Source organism: Monodelphis domestica, chromosome 1 (genome assembly GCF_027887165.1).
Source record: "Monodelphis domestica isolate mMonDom1 chromosome 1, mMonDom1.pri, whole genome shotgun sequence".
Taxonomy (NCBI): Eukaryota; Metazoa; Chordata; class Mammalia; order Didelphimorphia; family Didelphidae; genus Monodelphis; species Monodelphis domestica.
The window spans coordinates 405,005,131-405,024,185 of record NC_077227.1 but is presented as its reverse complement, the minus strand read 5'-3'; the positions used below and the strand labels follow the sequence as shown (position 1 = coordinate 405,024,185).

At 39.2% G+C, this 19,055-nt stretch overlaps 1 protein-coding gene across 2 annotated transcripts in view; it reads left to right on the top strand.

Moving 5' to 3' along the window:
* GHRH (growth hormone releasing hormone) overlaps positions 1-19,055 on the top strand; it is a 62,493-nt gene that overhangs the window by 19,147 nt on the left and 24,291 nt on the right. The window contains exon 1 of one of the 2 annotated variants that reach the window (XM_007474353.3): positions 15,244-15,507. The exons of the other annotated variant lie outside the window; for it this stretch is intronic. The gene's annotated coding sequence lies outside the window, so the exon portion shown is untranslated. Of the gene's footprint in view, positions 1-15,243; positions 15,508-19,055 lie in introns of those variants that run through there. 2 annotated transcript variants of the gene reach the window in all.

The following is a 19,055-nucleotide window of genomic DNA, read 5'->3' as shown; positions in this document are numbered from 1 at the left end:
AATGATCCCAGCTTTTGAGACAAAAATTCACTATTTGATAAAAACTGCTGGAAAAATTAGAAGAGAGTATGGGAGAGATTGGGTTTGGATCAACACCTCACACCCTACACCAAGATAAACTCAGAATGGATGAATGACTTCAATATAAAGAGGAAAATCATAAGTAAATTAGGGGAACAAAGAATAGTCTACATGTCAGAGCTTTGGGAAAGGAAACATTTTAAGACCAAGCAAGAGTTAGAAAAAATTACAAGCCCCTTTTAATTTAATGTCATCAAAATTGTCCACTTTGCTTCTAATAATGTCCTTTATGTCTTGCTTGGTCATACATTTTTCCCTTATCCATATGACCTTTAATGTTTCATTTCATTAATTAACTAATAATTAATTAATTAATAAAACATTCATTGATGTTTAATTTCATCTAGGTCTGATGTTATTAAAACTGTAGAGGTTACAATTTCCGTGACCATGATTATATTTATTATATGCTACCCTTGGACAATCTAGTGAAGCAGTTGCCATTCTTAACTCCATTTTACACATGCAACTGTGAGTCCTTAGTTCTTTTTGCCTGTAGAACAAGAGCACTGTGGCTTCTCTTGATGTGATATATTGGCCATCAGGTTTAGAAATTCATATCAGACTAAGAATCTTAAAGAGTTGGAAGAGAATCCTTAAATATGACCTTGAAACAATTAAAAATATTTTTTATTTTTAATTAATTAATTTATAATATTTTTCTGTGGTTATATTATTCATGTTCTTTCCCTTCCCCCTCCTAGAGCTGATAAGCAATTACACTGGGTTTTTACATGTATCATTATTCAAAACCTATTTCTATATTATTACTATTTGTAGTAGAGTGATCATTGAAAGTCAACATCCCCAGTCATATCCCCATCGAACCATATGATCAGTAATATGAAACAGAAATTTCTGATGTTGATAATTCAGTCACTGCTTGAATAGTCTGGATCCTGGCTCTGCCCCTTCCTACCTGAGTAGACTTGGGTATATCAATTCCCTTTTTCTTTTCTCCCCAGTTTCTTCTTCTATAAAATGAAAGGGTTTGGGCTAAGTCACTAACTACTAAGCTCCCTTCAATAGCTAAATCTAAGCTCCTTCTCATATCTCTAACAAATGGGGAGCTCATTATTTTCCTAGTCATTAGATATCCCTGATTGATAGAAAGATCTTACTATTAAGTTGAAATCTTCTTTTAATTCAATTCAATTAAATGAGTATTTAAGTGTTCAGTCTTGTATGCCAGATGTACAGTACAAATTGTGGGACATCAATGTGGCAAGGCAAGGCAAATAGAAAATCAATTGTAGAGTCAGAAAGATCCCAACCTCCCTTACTAGCTATGTGACATTGCCTGGTCATTTAACTCCTCTGGGCCCTGTTGTCTCATCTATAAAACTACCTGTAAACATCTTTGTTCCCCACAATGATGACGTCAGAAGAGAGGTTCGACGTCCATGTGGGAGCTGCTGCCACACCACTGCCAGGCCAGAATTTGTCTCTTCCCTGCCCTCTTTCTCCTCAGATGTAAGATGAACTGAACTGCTTTCTGGTTCAGATTGCACTGTATGACTCCCCTAGATACCAGACCAGAAGTGCCAAAGTAGTTAGCCAACAAGCATTTCAGCTGTTTGTGGTAGCATTGGTGGGCAGGGAGCTTCTTTGTCTTCTTCCCCCCCCCCCTTTTTAAATTTAGAATATTTTCCCACAGTTCCATGATTCATAATCCTCACCTCCATCCCCACTATTTCCTCCCCCCTCCCAAATCCAACAAGTAGTTCCACTGGGTTATACATGTATCACTGTTCAAAATCATTTCTGTGTTATTCATATCTGCAGTAGTGCAATCCTTTAACATCAAAACCCTAATCACATTCCTATCATATTACGTGATTGATCACATATTTTTCTAATGCATTTCTATTTCCACAGTGTTTCCTCTGGATGTGGATAGTGTTCTTTCTCATAGATCCCTCCAAGTTGTTCTGGATCACTGCACTGCCACTAATGGAGACGTTCATTACCTTCTATTGTACCACAGTGTATCAGTCTCTGTGTACAATGTTCTCCTGGTTCTGCTCCTCTCTCTCTGCATCACTTCCTGGAGGTTGTTCCAGTCCCCATGGAATTCCTCCACTTTATTATTCCTTTTAGCACAATAGTATTCCATCACCAACATATACCACAATTTGTTCAGCCATTCCCCAATTGATGGGCATCCCCTCGTTTTCCAATTTTTTGCTCCCACAAAGAGTGGAATTGCTCATAGGCTATAGGAAGGGTTGGGAGAAGGGAAGGAAAGAACATGAATCATGGAAAATTTTTCTTAATTAATCAACTGACCATGATAAGACTAAAACCCTGAGCAAACATCTAAGGAACAAAGTCCTTAGGGCCTGAGGGTGCCCTGTGAGCACCCCATTGGCTAATGCCTATCCAAGCTTGAATGATTGGTCCTGCCACACTGGAAAGACTTCAGATTTCAAATATTGAGAGACTGGCTGGCAAGAACCAGCTATAAGCTAAGTATGACTCATCATCAGAAGGCTGGCTGTGGGGGGAGGGGGCTTACCCAAGGCAATTCAGGAAACACATAAAGAACCCTTAGTAGCAGGCCTCCTCCTTCCACTCATGCTTCACACAGTCCTTGGACCATCTACACACATTGATTGGAACCTTAGCTTTCAGTGTGTAGTCTTTGTCTAACAAGCAGGTGGACGCACTAGAAGAACCAAACTGCTTTCTGATTAATGATCTTGCTCTGAATTAAGACCTTGATCATGTTATATAGAGGAAACACTGTGTCATGTTCTAGACTAGCTTTTTATAAAAAACCCTTCCTTCCCTTCTGTCTTAGAATCAATACTGTGTATTGGCTCCAAGGCAGAAGAGTGGTAAGGGCTAGGCAATGGGGGTCAAGTGACTTGCCCAGGATCACACAGCTAGAAAGTATCTGAGGCCATATTTGAATCCAGGACTTCCCATCTCTAGGCCTGGTTTTCTATCCACTGAGCCACCCAGTTGCACTTATGCTAGACTGTTGTATAATCATGATGTCACAGAGTTCAAAATAAAGGCTCTGTGGAAGAAGGTGGCCACAGAAGATGAGTGGGAAGGATTAGGAAGAGGGATATCCTAGTTTAGCAAACCCATGAGTAATCTGAGAAAATGTCCTTTCATGATGTATCTCCATCTTTTCTTTTCAGAACTAAGGGACCATGAGTGTGGAAAGTTATATTTACTGCCAGACTCGGTGGATGTGCTGGTTGGTTTTGTTTTTCTTCTTCTTTTTATTTGAACAAGGAAAAGACTGCTTTCATCTGCCCATCTGGATTTTACTGCTTTGAGTGTATGCCCCAAGGAACCTGCCAGGCTCCAGTCCCATTTTAATGGCTAATAAAATAGCTGGGGACAACTCTCTCACACGGGCATGGAATCTCTTACACTTCATGACAAAGTATGGCTTGGTGGGGGAAGGATGTATGTGGAAATAAAGATGATATACAGTAATAAAAACAGGATTAAAAAATACTTATTCAGATTCCAGCCTTTCCAAAATCCTCCCTCTAGAAAGGATAAAGCCCATTTCTTTATGCCATTCCTATGAGACTCTTTGTTGTCATGAAGTGAGATGGGTGAGGCTATGCCCGCCACCTTGTCCCCGAGCAGTTTAATAACTGTGGAACAGTGACATCTTCTGGCCACACCTGCTGGCACTTTTCTTTAGCCTCCACTGGTACAAAACTTGCAGTTTCTGGAAATGGGGGGCTCTGTCATCATCATGATGCCCCCATTGCCCATTTCTGGGCATGCACCTTTACCAATTGACTTTGGGAAAAGAAGAGGACAGCTTTGGTGAAGAGTAGAAGGCATTAAACTTGGAATAGGGGAACCTCATTTCAAATCCTGATTGCACTATTTGCTAGCTGTCTGTGAATGACATGAGTTTCCTCTCATGTAAAATGAAAGAATTGGACTTAGTTATCTCTAAGATCCATTCCGGATCCAGATTTGTGTTGATGGTGACACGTAGGTGTAAGAGATATCACACGTGAGAAGGCAAAGAGTTCTTAGTGACCTTTTGTCCTTTATGCAAGTATGCATGCCCGTTTTTATTTTTTAAAACCTTTACCTTCTGTCTTAGAATTGATACCAAGGCAGAAGAGCAGTAAGGGCTAGGCGATTGGGGTTAAGTGACTCACCCAGGGTCACACAGCTAGGAAGTGCCTGAGGCCAGATTTCAACCCAGGACCTCCTCTCTCCAGGCTTAGCTCTATATCCCTGAGCCATTTTGCTGCCCCCCAACTCCATCTTTAAAATCAAACATGTGTTCCTTTCAGCAGAAAACATGAAGTTGTTTGCGTGTGGTTCTGATTTCCATCATTACAAAATAAATACCTATCCATTGATTGTTTTGTTCTTTGGAGTGTGAGTGATTAGTCAGATCCTTTCCTTTCTCTCATTCCTACAACACGGACAAGATTTTGTTGTTCAGGCATGTGTGATTTTTTGTGACCCCATTTGAGGTTTTCTTGGCAGAGATACTAGAATGGTTTGTCATTTCCTTCTCCAGCTCCTTTTACAGATGAGAAAATGGAGGTAAACAGGGTGAAGTGACTTGCCCAGGGTCATATTGCCAATAAGTGTCTGAGACTAAATTTAAATGTAAAAAAATGAGCCTTTCTGACTCTTGGCACACCTAGCTGCCCACTAATGAGATCACACCGACCAAACAAATATAATTGAATAAAGACCAACCAAAAGGGTGGTATAATTAAGGAGAGATTTGATTCTTTACTTTATTCTTACTTTAGCGTGCTGTCTGGTGATAACAGGAGAGTTCTATCTATTTGAACTAAAAATAAATGTCTATGCTTTGCTACCAAATGGTACCTTCTAGTTCATTGTTCACGAACCATTACATATTTATATTTGCATCTTTGAAAATGAAAATTATGAGTCTAATATCATAGAGTTCGTGTATTTACCAAAGCTTTATAATTAGACTTCATTAGCTTTTGCCCCCATTCCCTATTATTGGGTACCGCCATTCTTCTAGCCCAACATTTTACCTTGTCAAGGTCTTTTAGGATTAGATAATATCACCTGCATGTTAATTCTCCCTCATCTACAAATAAGGAGATGATTTACATCTGTCACCAGGTGTGGGGGGGGGAAGGTAAGATAAAAGGAATAGACATTTATTAAGTGCCTGCTATGTGCCAGGCACTGTGTGCTAAGTGCTTTTATAAATGTAATCTCACTGGATCCTTATAACAACCTTATGAGGAAGGTACTATTATTATCCTCTTTTTATAGTTAAAGAAACTGAGGCAGATAGCAATTAGGTGACATGCCCAGAGCTACACAACTAGTAAGGATCTGAGGTTATATTTGAATGCTGGTCTTCCTGATCCCAGATCCAACATTCTATTCACTGAACCACCAGTCACCTTGTGTAAGTTATTTTTCAAAAGAAATTTTTAAAAAACCCTTTTAACACCTTAGTAGAAAGCTTAATAAATCACAATGGAAAATAGAACAAAATAAAATGTTGTTGCCAAGTGTCCACCCTAGTGTGGATCAGCCTCTTTCAACCTGGCTAGGCTGGTGCTTGGAGAACAGACACACAATCCATTAGTCAGTCAGGTCTTGTGGCTTTTTCAACTCAGTAAGATCTTCTGGAGTTTGGTGGGCTCAGCCTTTGAGAATGCAGAATTACCTGCTCAGCTGGTTGGAATGCTATAGAAGGATATTAAGATACACATGAAGGGAAAAGGAACCCTTTGGCTTATAACCATTGTCCTCAATCATTTCAAACCTCTCAGACGTAATCTCTTTAGCTACTGCTTATTAATTAAAACACATGTGCAGAGAACTTCCTGAATTTTTCACTCCAGATACACAGTTGGCCTGGAGTTGGCTTAGAGAATTGAGATGGAAAGATATAGACTGATTAGATTGGAGTATTCCTATTCTGCATTCAAACCTTGCCAGTGAAAGTTTAGGTTTTATGGTGTGTTGGACTAAACTGGCAGAAAAATTATGATAATCCCCGAGTCAATACAGAGAATTTTCAATAAAGATACCAGGTTAAAAAAATTTACTAATTGGACTCTACTAATTAGAATTTGTGATAACCGAAAGAGTCTGGGCCTAAATTTAATTTGGTTTAGGAAATTTTTAGATAATTGTTGTTCTGTTATGTCAGACTCTTTGTGACCCCAAGAACCATAGCACGATACGATATTGGCCATGGAGTTTCTTGGCAAAGATACTGGAGTGGTTTGCCATTTCCTTCTCCAGTGGATTAAGGAAAATAGAGGTTAAGAGACTTGCCTAGGATTACACAGCTGGTGACTGAGGCTGGATTTGAACTCAGGTCTCTGTACCTTATACTCTGAAAGAGTTGCCTCGAGCATTGGGAAGTTAAGTGACTTGCCCAAGAACAAAAGGTCAGCATATATCAGAGTCAGAATGTGAACCCACATCTTCCTGGCTAAGATCAGATTCTATTTCATGCTGTCTCTCTATCATACACAAATAAATATTCATGTATGTATCATGTTGTCTTCTAAGGCAGAATAACCATCTTTGTATCTCCCTTCAGTTTGGTGCATAGTAAATTGCTTAATAAATGGTTATTCAATGGATGGATGAGAGTTTTAATTTATTTCTTTAAATAGCTCCACTAAGGAGTTGGTAGTCAATAGCTTGAATGAGAGGCAACAAGGTAAAATGGGGAAAGTCCAGAATTTGAAATGGGTTCAGATTCTGGTCCTGTTACTACTGGTTCAACACTTTATTTCTCTCGACTAATCTCTGTCCAAATAATGTTTTAAAAACTATAAAATAAAATACATAAGATTATAAAGGAAACCAATTATATTGACATACAGTTATAGAATTTTTTTTAAGTTTACTGACACAAGGTTAACAACTCCTGGTTTTCACCCTATCCCCAGGGCCTTGTGTTCCATTGTCTATTTTTTCTTCTTGAAATCCTCTTGACCCTTTCAAATGAATTTGTCTTTAAAAGTAAATTTGAGGTTGCCTTTATGGCTGCCTGACCCAAGTGCCAATATTGTAAGTTACTGCTCCAGTAACATGAATGAATGAATGATGAATGAAAAAGCATTTAAGTGGTGTTTTTTTCTGTGTGCCAGACACTAAAGATACAAATAGAAAAATCCAGAGTCTCTGCTCTCAAGAATTTCATTCTAAGCAAGGAAACAACAAATAAACTTAGTATTCAAGTATGGAATGAAAACAGTTGAATTTCACAACAATAACTCCCTTTCTCCCCCTGAGCCTGCTTAGCCTTTGGGCATTTTCATCTGCTTATTGGCCATTTCCAGCTAGAAATCCCATGGGCATCTCAAACTCAGTATGAAAAAAACAGAACTTACTGTCTTTCTTTCTAAAGCTGTTTTGTTAAACTCCCCCCACCCAACTAACCAGTTAACAAGTTTTACTGTTTCTACCTTCACAATATCACCAAATTACTCACACCCGGCTCTCCACTCACAAAACCACCAGCCTTCATCACCTCTCTCTGACATCACCTCCTAATTGGCCTTTCTGCCTCAAGTTTTTCCCCATTCCAATCCATTCTCCACGCAGCCTTCAAAGTGATGTTCCTAAACCTCATGACTGAACCATACATGCCCCTCCATTGCTGCATAAACTCTAGAGGCTCTAGGATCCATAAACTCCTTTACTGGCACTTAAAAATCTTCCCAACCTGGCTCCTTCCTACCTTTGCAGGCCTTCTTGCCCTTCCTCACCTACAAGACTCTCTAGCTTGCCTCCAACTGACTATTCTCCATATTGAGAATGGACTCTCCACTCCCACCATTCCTTCAAGATTTAGCCCAATCTCCATCTTCTGCAAGAGGCCTTTTCTGGTCTCTCCCCCGTGTCTCCATCCCTTCCTATGCTTCTTTATCTTGTTACATTCTGTATACTGTTACATTCCCAGCCTGACTATAATCTCCCCTCAGAGTCCTAGGGGTACTCGCTCAAAGTGTGGAGTGACTCTCCCCTAATGCTATCAGCTCAATCCCCCATTCCTAGCATTACAAACTCACTTAACCAATTAATATCAATTAGCCTCAACAAAAGGATATTTACTTCAAAGATACAGAAAATGCAAAAGGACAAACATTTCTTCCCAAGACCCACTGGCACATTCTCTAATGTACTTCCTCCTTCTTAACTCAATTTCTGCAGAGACCCATTCATGTCTAAATGTAGAAGAGCTGATATATAAATGCGTGATTTTGCTATCCCCTGGCTTAGCCCTAAGGAGGGAATTAGGTGGCCAGAGTTCTGGGCTTGGAGTCAGGAAGACTTGAGTTCAAATCCTGTCTTAGACACTTACTGATTGTGTGATTGTGAGCAAGTAACTTAAGCTCTGCTTGCCTTAGTTTCCTCTTTTGTAAAATGAGGATAATAATAGCATTTACCTTCTAGGATTGTTGTGAGGGCCAATTAAGATAATACTTCTAAAGTGCTTAGTCAGGCACAGAGTAAGTGCTATATAAATATTAGCTATTATCACTATCATTATTATTATTATTATTATATCCTCGGAGCCTTGACATGGAATCATCTGGTCACAAAATCCAGCACAGATTCCATTCCCAGACCTCCTTCATAGTGTTTATTCTCTTGACCTTTCAAAGTTTACAAAGCCCTGGCTGTCTCCAGGCTCCCTCACCTAAAACAAGAAACAACAAACACAAATCAGTAAAGAACAGAAGCCGCATGTTGACCCCAGGATTGGAGAGCCCAGACCTTTCCCTTCATATGACCCTTTCTCCAAAATAAAGCCAAGAAGGAAAAAGGCCAACCAATGGCCAGGCTCTGGATAACTAGTAGCACCTTTGGAATGGTGCCCAGTTTCAGCTATGTGGCCAATCAGAAAAATTCCTCCTTGTCCTACTCAAACCAATTTACAGAATAGCTGTGCATGCTCCAAATTAGGAGGCAAGGCACTGCCACAACCCATCTTTGGGTCTCTCTGGAAGCCAGTTCCCCAGCTCCTTCCATGGGATAGGAGGGGTGTCATTGCAGGAACCACCTGGAGAAGGGCAGGCTGGCTCTCTTTTTAGGATGTCGGGAACCTGAGGCCTTTCCCCTTTTGTCTTTGTTTCCCTAGAAGCCAGCTCAAAAAGGCACTTAATAAAGGTTTGTTGATTGCTTGAATGATTGGTCTGCACTCTAGCCTCCACCCTGAACCATTCACATTAATTTCAGAGAGAAGTCAGCCTTTCCTCCCTCCTGGCTGTGGCCACAGTCTGTGACATTCTAATAACCTACTGACAGAGATGAAAGGAGCTTTTTACAAAGCAGTGTGTAAATCCCCAAGACAGAGGCCTCTTTCTAATCAGGCTTTCTCTTTCCTCTCTCCTCCTCCTCCTCTCCCTCACCCCAGATTCCCACCAGGGTTAGACTAATTCTAATTGCATCAGTTGCCTCTAGGTTCTGAAAATTTGCAACACAAATGTGAAATTTGTGTCTCTGAGGCTAAATGCCATCCACCCTTGGGGGCAGTTAAAAAGATATGATTCCCTGGAGCTCTTTCTTTCAGCAGTTTCAAACCAATAGGGGTGTCTTTCCAGGGAGGCCAGAGTCAGCTAATTAGAGCTGGATATCCTTAGGCACAGGAAGAAAACTAGATGTCTCCCCATTACTAATGAAGGATGTCCCCTCCTCTCTCTCCCCCCACTGCCACCATTCTAGTTCAGGCCCTCATTACCATCCACTTAATAAGAGCTAACATTTATTTAGACTATAAGGTTTGCAAAGGACTTTACTTACATTAATTCATTTGATCCTGACTAATTTGGAGGCAAAGAATACAAGTATTATTCATCTTCATTTTGCAGATGGGGAAACTGAGGCTGGGAGCTGTTAAATGATGTTTCCAGATCACTAGAATAAGTATTATTCATGTGATCCAAATCCAAGTTCATATTGACACAAGCCCCATGCTTTTATGCTTCAACACATGACTTTGTTACAGCAATAGACACCTAAAAAGTGGCCCCTTTTCAAATCGCCCCTCCCTCCAAACCATCCCTTCAATACGCATAAATCCAATCATGTTGCTCCTGGCTTCAAAACCCTATAAGTGACTTCCTATTATCTATGATGGTGCGGTTGATAGGGCACTTGACTTAGAATTAGGAACACTCATCTTCATGAGTTTAAATCTGGTCTCAGATATTTATTAGCTGTGTGACCCTGGGCAAGTCATTTAACCCTGTTTGCCTCAGTTTTCTCATCTCTAAAATGAGCTGGAGAAGAAAATGGCAAATTACTTTAGTATTTTTGTCAAGAAAAACCCCAAATGGGGTCATGAAGGGTTGGACATGATTGAAAACGACTAAACAACAAAATTACTTACCAAGTAAAATACTACTTCCTTTGACTGCCATTAAAGGTTTTTTAGCATCTGCCCTTTGTGGTTCTATCTCATTCTCTCCGTGTATTCTGTGTTCTAATCATTCTGGATCTGCCATCTTTGCTTCTTGTCTCATACTTCCCCACATTTATGCCTTTTCTAAAGTTATTCCCTGTGCCCAGATTACCCTACTCTTCTGCTTTTGTTTATTGAATTCCTAATCATCTTTAAAAATTTTTTTTAACAAATTTAGAATATTTCTCCATGGTTACATGATTCCCATCCCCACTCCCCACTATTTCCTCCCCCTCCCAAAGCCTTCAAGCAGTTCCACTGGGTTATACATGTATCATTGTTCACAAAACCTATTTCCATGTTATTCATATTTGCAGTAGAATGATCTTTTAATATCAAAACTCTAATCATATCCCCTCAACCCATGTGATCAAGCAGTTGTTTTCCTTTGGTGTTTCTACTCCCACAGTTCTTCCTCTGGATGTGGATAGTGTTCATTCTAAGTCCCTCAGAATTGTCCTGGGTCATTGCATTGCTGCTAGTAGAGAAGTTCATTACATTGGATTGTGCCACACATCAGTCTCTGTGTACAATGTTCTCCTGGTTCTGCTCCTCTCGCTCTGCATCAGTTCCTGGAGGTTGTTCCAGTCTCCATGGAATTCCTCCACTTTATTATTCCTTTTAGCACAATAGTATTCCATCACCAACATATACCACAGTTTGTTCAGCCATTCCCCAATTGAAGGGCATCCTCTCATTTTCCAATTTTTTGACACCACAAAGAGTGCAGCTATGAATATTCTTGTACAAGTCTTTTTCCTTATTATCTCTTTGGGGTACAACCCCAACAGTGCTATGGCTGGATCAAAGGGCAGAACAGTCTTTTAGCACCCTTTGGGAATAGTTCCAAATTGCCATCCAGAATGGTTGGATCAATTTACAACTTCACCAGCAGTGTACTAGTGTCCCAATTTTGCCACATTCTCTCCAACATTTATCACTTTCCTTTGCTGTCATATTGGCCAATCTAATAGGTGTGAGGTGGTACCTCAGAGTTGCTTTAATTTTCATTTCTCTAACAAGGAGGGATTTAGAACACTTTTTCATGTGCTTACTGATAGTTTTGATTTCATCAAGTAAAAATTGTCTATTTGTGTCCCTTGACCATTTGTTGATTGGGAAACCTAATCATCTTTTAAAGTCCAACACAAATGTCCCCTTCTCCAGAAAGCCTTCTCTGATGCCCCTGAGATCAAAGGGGCCTTTGATAGATAAGTAACAACCTTTTCTTAACCCCCCCCCAACCTCAAGAATTCACTTAAGCCTTTTCACCTCTTTCAAACTACCTATTCAAATGGCATGGTACTTAGATTATTACAGTTTGGGCCCCTGTCTATTTTCCAAAGAGGCATTACACTCTGAAAGGCAACATGAAGAGGGAATAAAAACCTTGAACTATAGTCAGATGACCAAAGTTTAAATCCCATTGCTTTTGTGAACCTTGAACAAGTCATATAACTTTTCTCACCTTCAATTTCTTCACAGTTCACATGGAATAATCCTCTCTTGCCTACCTTCACACATGTATGAGGATCAAATGAAATTATATCAGTGAAAGTAAAAGTCAGCTCAAATCAATAAATACTTATTAAGTATGTATAAGGAATTTAAGATGTAGGACCCTGTCCTCCATGCTAGAGATGCAAAAATAAACAATAGCATCTCTGCCCTTAAAAAATTATAATCTATTTGAGAGCATTTGATATATATACACAAATAAGCCTGATACACTACAGAAGGGCCAAGGAAAGATCCAGATATGATAACTGTGCTTACACACAAAGCATTGTTATTATCTCAGGTCTATCTGTGATTAAGGACCAAATGAAGGGTCTGAATTAGTTGATTTCTAATCTCTTTCCAAGGTCAAATAATAATTTATATTTATATATCTCTTTAGGTTGCAATGGGGAAAATGTGAAATATTTTCTCCCACAACAACTCCAGAATGTAGGATGTATAACAATGACTATCTTCAGTTTATTTTTCTACATAATTATTTATAAATTCATTCACTTATTTATTGATTTGTCTGTATATTCATCTCTCTCTTTCTCTATTTATCTAGCTACCTATGTGTCTATTTATCCTTCTATCATCTCTCTCTCTCTGTGTCTATCCATCTGTCTACAAATCTGTGTCTATCCATCTCTCTCTCTCATATGTCTGTGTCTATTTATCTATCATCTATATATCTATCCATCTATCATTCTATTTATCTGTCTGTCTATCCATCCATCCATCTATATATTCATCTATCCATCTATCTATCCATCCATCCATCCATCTATCTATCTATCTATCTATCTATCTATCTATCTATCTATCTATCTATCCATCCATCCATCCATCCATCCATCCATCCATCTATCTATCTATCTATCTATCTATCTATCTATCTATCTATATATATATATATATATATATATACATATATATATATATATCTAGTCTGTATTTCTGTCTATGCACCTACCTACCTGTCTGACTATCTATCTACCTATCTTTGTCTCTGTCTCTCTGTCTCTGTCTCTGTCTCCCCAGATCTGTGATTTGACTTATGTAGAAACTCCCTTTATTTATGCATGTGAACAACTATTCAGCAACAAGTTCTTAGAGAGTTGCCTGGGGTCACTGAAAAGTTAAAGGACTTGCAAAGGATGCCATGCGTCAGTAAGGAACAGAGGCCTTAATTAAGGACAGTCTTCTAACCATTCTACCACACTGTTTCCTTGTTTTACCTATGAGGAAACTGAGGCTTTGAGAGGTTAAATGAAGTGGTTAGTAACCACTGAGGTAGGATTTGAACACCTGAAGCATACTTTTTTTACTTTATTGTTCTTGGGGGTTTTTTCCCTTTGGCCTGTGTTTTCTTTCATAACATGACTAATATGGAAACATGTTTTTCATAACTGCATATATATAATCTATATCAAATTACTTGCCCTCTCAATGAGACAGGAAGGAAAGGAGGAAGGGAAGGAGATAATTTGGAACTCAAAATTTTTTTAAAATGTTAAAATGCTTTTACATGTAATTGAAAAAAAATTTTTGAAAAAAAAATGTACACGTGTCTCCAGGTCTAGCACTCTATCCATTATGTCTCACAATGTCTCAAGGCAAATACTCTCCAAATATATCTCTAAAGCTTATCAGACTTTCTAACTCTAGACCTAACCATCTAATAAACATCAGGCCTTAGAACTCATATCTCTCTAATCAAATCAGATTTTCTAGTCCAAGTACACTAGCTAACCCACCCCACCATTCCACCCACTCACATATATGTTTTGGCAACTGCTCAGTGTCAGCTAAATATATGATTTACTTTTGTCAAAAAGCCTTTTTATTCAAATTAATCGATTTTATCAGAATTGATTTTTATCTGTAGGTTAGTAAAATTGGAAAAGCAGTCAGCCTCCCAAGACTTTTGCATTTTTTCTTTGATTACATACATATCCCAGGTGTTTGGCTTTCCTGACCATTTAAGGCTCATGTTTAATGATGTTTTGACTCAGGAATTGGACTGTGCCCACAGTGGGTGCAAATAATTGTTGATAGTGCATACATTTATTTAGAGGTGGAGACAGCCAGAATGGAGTGCCAAGCCTGGAGTCAAGAAGACTCTTCTTTCTGAGTAAAAATCTGGCCTCAGACACTTCCTAACTGGATGACCCTGGGCAAGTCACTTAACCCTGTTGGCCTTAGTTTCCTCATTGGTAAAATGAGAAGGAAATTGCAAATCACTTTAGTGTCTTTGCCAAGAAAATTCCAAATGGGATCATGAAGAGGTGGACACAACTGAAAACAGCTGAAACAACAGATTTAGAGATAGGAAAGGCCTTAAGAGATGTTTAGTCCACAGGAAACAGAAAAATCTTATTAATCAAATAGCAGAGAAGCTAGTTGTATTTTAATACTTATTGGATCTGTGATTCAGAGATGTGGGTGAATTCTGTTGCAATATAAAATAAAGATCAAAACCCTACTACACGTTAATAGACATTTCGTTTTTTTGTGGATGAAAAAAAAATCAATATCCTATAACCAACTTGGGGGTGGTGATGAGCTTCTCCAAACTTAGACTTGGCCCTTGAATGGCAGAAATAAAGTCCACGGCCAGCCAAATTGGAAGCTTTTCCAGCTTGTTAGGACCTGCAAAAGCTTGAAATTTACCTTTCCTCGATTAGGAGGCTTTGAGAGCCACTGAATATCTCCATGCAAAAATGAATCCATTGGAGGAGGATTTTAGTTCTTCCGCATGGAAGATAGGAAGAACATTTTTTCCACTAAGAACAGAAAAATGTTCTTTTAACTTTGCCTTGTCTATGCTAAAAAGTTGAAAAAAGAAATTGAAATAATGTAAAGGCTATTTTTATCTCAAATAAATGTTTGTTGAGTCTTGGGATGCAAATATGACTTTTACTCCTTCCTATTATTTGTACTACAGTTGTTAATGATTATTATTTTAGTGATAATGGTCAAACTAATAAAAATATAATGATCATAGTAATAAAAGCTTTTTGAACTGTTTGCCACCTTTAAAGTAATGGGAGAGCAGATGAATTCAGTAAGATGTTTTAAATGGTAGGAAGAGAGAGTGGGGAGCCATCACTTTCCCTTGTTCCAGTTTGTAAATGGGATGCTAAAAACAGTCCTTTGATGGACTTGAGGGTAATTGATTCTCTGACGCTAAAAATGCTCTAGAGAATGGAGGTATAAAAGCTGCCAAAGCTCTGGGCAGCATTTGGAACACACCATTATCAGGAAGGTGGTGGAAACAGACAGCGGAGCTTTTCTGCCCCAATCTCCTGTCATTAGGCTCCGGGGCTGTTTGGGAAAGAAAAAGGTGAGACCTGTGCAGAAGAAGGGAGTGGGGACAGAAAGACACTGGTGGTGTCAAGAAACAGCAAGGAAAAGAAGCTGCTATTTTCAAAAGCTCAAAACATCTGAAATCTCAAAGGTGACCCACAATCCTCTTGACGAAGGAACCGGTGAGTACAATGGTCCTAGCTAGGTAAAAATAATTCTCTTTTTGGTCTTTTGCACATGCTGCCAAAAAAAACTTGAAGGCATTTTGAATCTAGGGTAATGTCAATGAATCCCAAGTGGGTCAGACTGCTCCAGCTCTACTGGCATTTCAAATGGCTCCATATGGAAACTAGAAACTTGATTTCCTTTGCCCCAACAATTCTGTAACAAGTTCAGTCTTAGAGTTAAAAGGGGCCTTAGAAGTCATCTGGTAAGACCTCCTCATTTTCCAGGAAGAGTTTAATCAAAAGATTTGTCCCAAGTCGCCCAGGTGTTAACTCAAGTCCTTTGACTCCAAATGTCTCTGTTCTTTCCGCCTCTTTTTAAAATTCCTGGTATAATAGTAAGGGTCTTCTAGAAATTTGTTAGGTTCTCTCAGACTGGAGGGATTATTCTTCTAAAAAGTTCAAACAACATGGGGTAGAAAGGCAGCGTAGTACAATGGTTCAAGAGCCAACTTTGGAACTCAGAAGTCCTAGATTTACTTCCTGACTATATGACCCCAAGCAAGTCAGTTAGCTTCCTGGTCCACTCTTCCTTCTATTCCCCTACCCACCCCACAACTCTCTAAGATTGAGCTGTAGAGCAGATTACTAATACATTGGTAGGGATAATGTTTTCCCTCAGAATTCCTTGTATCAGAAAAATCAGTCTGGTTCAAAAACAAATAACAATAGAAGAATGAAGGGACTTTGTAAATCAATAACTTTCATTGATCTCTCCAACAAGAACTTCCCTTAATCCTTTCCAAACTGAACTCCTTTTATTTGGCTATTTCCTCATTAGTAATTTTACTGCCTTCTAGTTTGATTTTATAAGTAGTCAGGATGTGCATATTTTCAGGGCCCTTCAAGCACAAAACAAGACATTTAAACAGAATCAGTCTGTTTCTTCATCTATAAAATAGGGACATTGATACTTGGGATCATAAATTTAGAACTGAAAGGAAGCTCAGAGGATATCTCAATTTACAACTGAGGAAACTGAGGCTCAGGGAAATTAAATGGGCCTGCCCAGTGTCATACAGGAAGTAAGCCCACCAGGAGGGAAGTCCTTAATAAGAAATGGGAGTTAGAACATTATTGTTACTACTCCTAATAAAAGACTTTTCAGGCTTTGTGGGTCAACCTTCCTGAGAATGTGTTCTGTAAGCTTGTCTTCTTCAAGATACCCATTCTGATGGAAACCATAGTCTGGAGAATTCTCTCTGGATTGGTGAGGACTCTAGGGCCATTGGTGTTGGGCTGCCAATTGTAAAGTTCCTCTTATATAGAATCCAAAAGATTCAGAAGCTTAAATAACCAGAATATTATTGAAGAAGCATTGAACAATGAAAATTGATGGTGGTCATGGTAACTCTGCAGTTCTAGAAGTCCTGGGAGTTCTTTCAGAATCATAAAAAAAAAGATTAAATTTTGTTCAATTTTATTGTAGCAATACAAAAATTTTGTTGAATTCTCAGAAACTCTTGTATGGAACTGCTGTGCACACAATAAGAGCTGAATCAGTACTGGTTGAGTTGCGCTGTTCATTTTTAGTCTCTATCCTTTGTTATTCTCAAAATGCTCAGTCTCATACTCGCATTCTGAAAAATTCTGGTGACTTTACATCTTTACCTAATGGAATATAATCACCAACACTGCATGTGGAGTTTTCACCCAACGTCTTAGTCTCTCAAGGTCCAAGGCAGTGAAAAAGATCTAGCATCATTTATGATCATTCAGTTCATCAGAATATTCGCTTAACCAAAGCATCCCAGGCCCTGACTGTTCTTGGAAAATAAGAGCTTACTGTTTCTGAAGCTACTTCCCCAGATCCTAGTTTCTAAGATACAGGGAGAACTTCTTCATTTGAGAGCCAAAGCTCCTAAAGATTGCTAGGAATAGAGAAATCTAATTCAGAATATGGCTCTCTACTCAGAAAAAAAAGATAGGCATCACATTCCCAGTACAAAATATTCCAGAGGGCTCAATTTCTCTTATCAATCTCTTATTTTCTCATTGCTCAAGGATGACACCTTTTTTAGATCCTGATAGCTATAGTTTCTGGTTCCAAAACAAGAAGAATAATAAGGGAGCCTGCCTAGGGCTTTGCAAACAGCAACCAGGTCCAACACAGAGACTGATCCAGAGTCAAGGCATGGTTAGTCCTGGGGCTACAACAGCACCAGATGGCAGGAAGTTGGGTTGTGAGGGGGCGCTGGGGATTTCTGAATTGGGAATCTTGAATCCCTGGATTTCTGAAGATTTCCTATATAATTCTTCTAAGGCAAAAGAGGCATGCTTTGACAAATGGAGTTAAAGAGGGAAGAGCCCATTATTTTCTAACAGTGCCCTCCATGGGTTTATTCCTACCACCCTTTGGCAAAATCAAAATCCACTGGATTCTTTTATATAGAATATATTAAAAGGTCTGGCACAAGTTTTGTGTACTCTTGTTCATTCCCCCCCCCCCCCTTTCCCTTTTTAAACTCTTGCCTTTAATCTTAGGATTAATACTGTGTACTGGTTCCAAAGCAGAAGAGTGGTTAGAGCTAGGCAATGGGAGTTAAATGACTTATCCAGAGTCACCCAGTTAGGAAGTAAGTGTCTGAGGCCATATTTGAACCCAGGACCTCCTGTCTCTAGGCCTGGCTCTCAATCCATGGAGCCACCCAGCTGCCTCTGCCTCCCACCCTCACTTCCATCCCTTCTTCATTGCTATGATTTCTTTCTGATATTGGTATAAGAAGCAGAAAGTGTCTGGGATATGAGATAATTACAGTAGAACAGGGAAAACCTTTTTTGGGGGGGATCGGAAGTTTTTTCATTTAATAATGAGTTCCTGAATAAGAGGTAATTCATAGGGCAGAAACCAGCTCATCAAATGACCCTTCCATGGGGTAGAACCTCTTAGTCCAGGAAGCAGAGAAGGGGCTGGGAGATACTAACTCTATGTAGCTTTGAAAAAGATACCTTAAATACTCTTTGCCTCAGTTTCTCAATCTGTAAGATATAGAACATTAGACTGGGAGTCAGAAGATTTAGTCTAGACTTGGTCTTACTGCTAACTAGCTGTATCACCTTCGACAAGGTCCTTCCTTCTCTATAAAAAGAGATTGAACTAGAAGACTCACACATTTTCAGATTCCTCCTAAGCTTTGGATTTATGCTTCTCTGATTCTTCTGGCTCTGACATTCTAGGGTCTGCATTCTAATGTTCCAGGTTAGAGTCAATGTTCTAGGATTCCTTCCAGCTCTGATACTCTATGCTTTAAGCTCCCAGTGCTATTTTCTGACTATCGTCGTTTAGTTACTCATGATTGCACCATAGACAATGAGAGCCCAAAATACATGAAGCAGGGAGCCTGGCATTCTTCCTCCTCTCTGATGGTGGCACAAAGACACTGCAGTATTCTGTTCCTGGGACATTATTGTAAAAATGCAAGGGGTGCACCTTTACCCTAGGAAGTTCTCTGGTATATCGGTCACCCACAAATCTAAGACTTTCTGAACACATTACTAATTCTAGG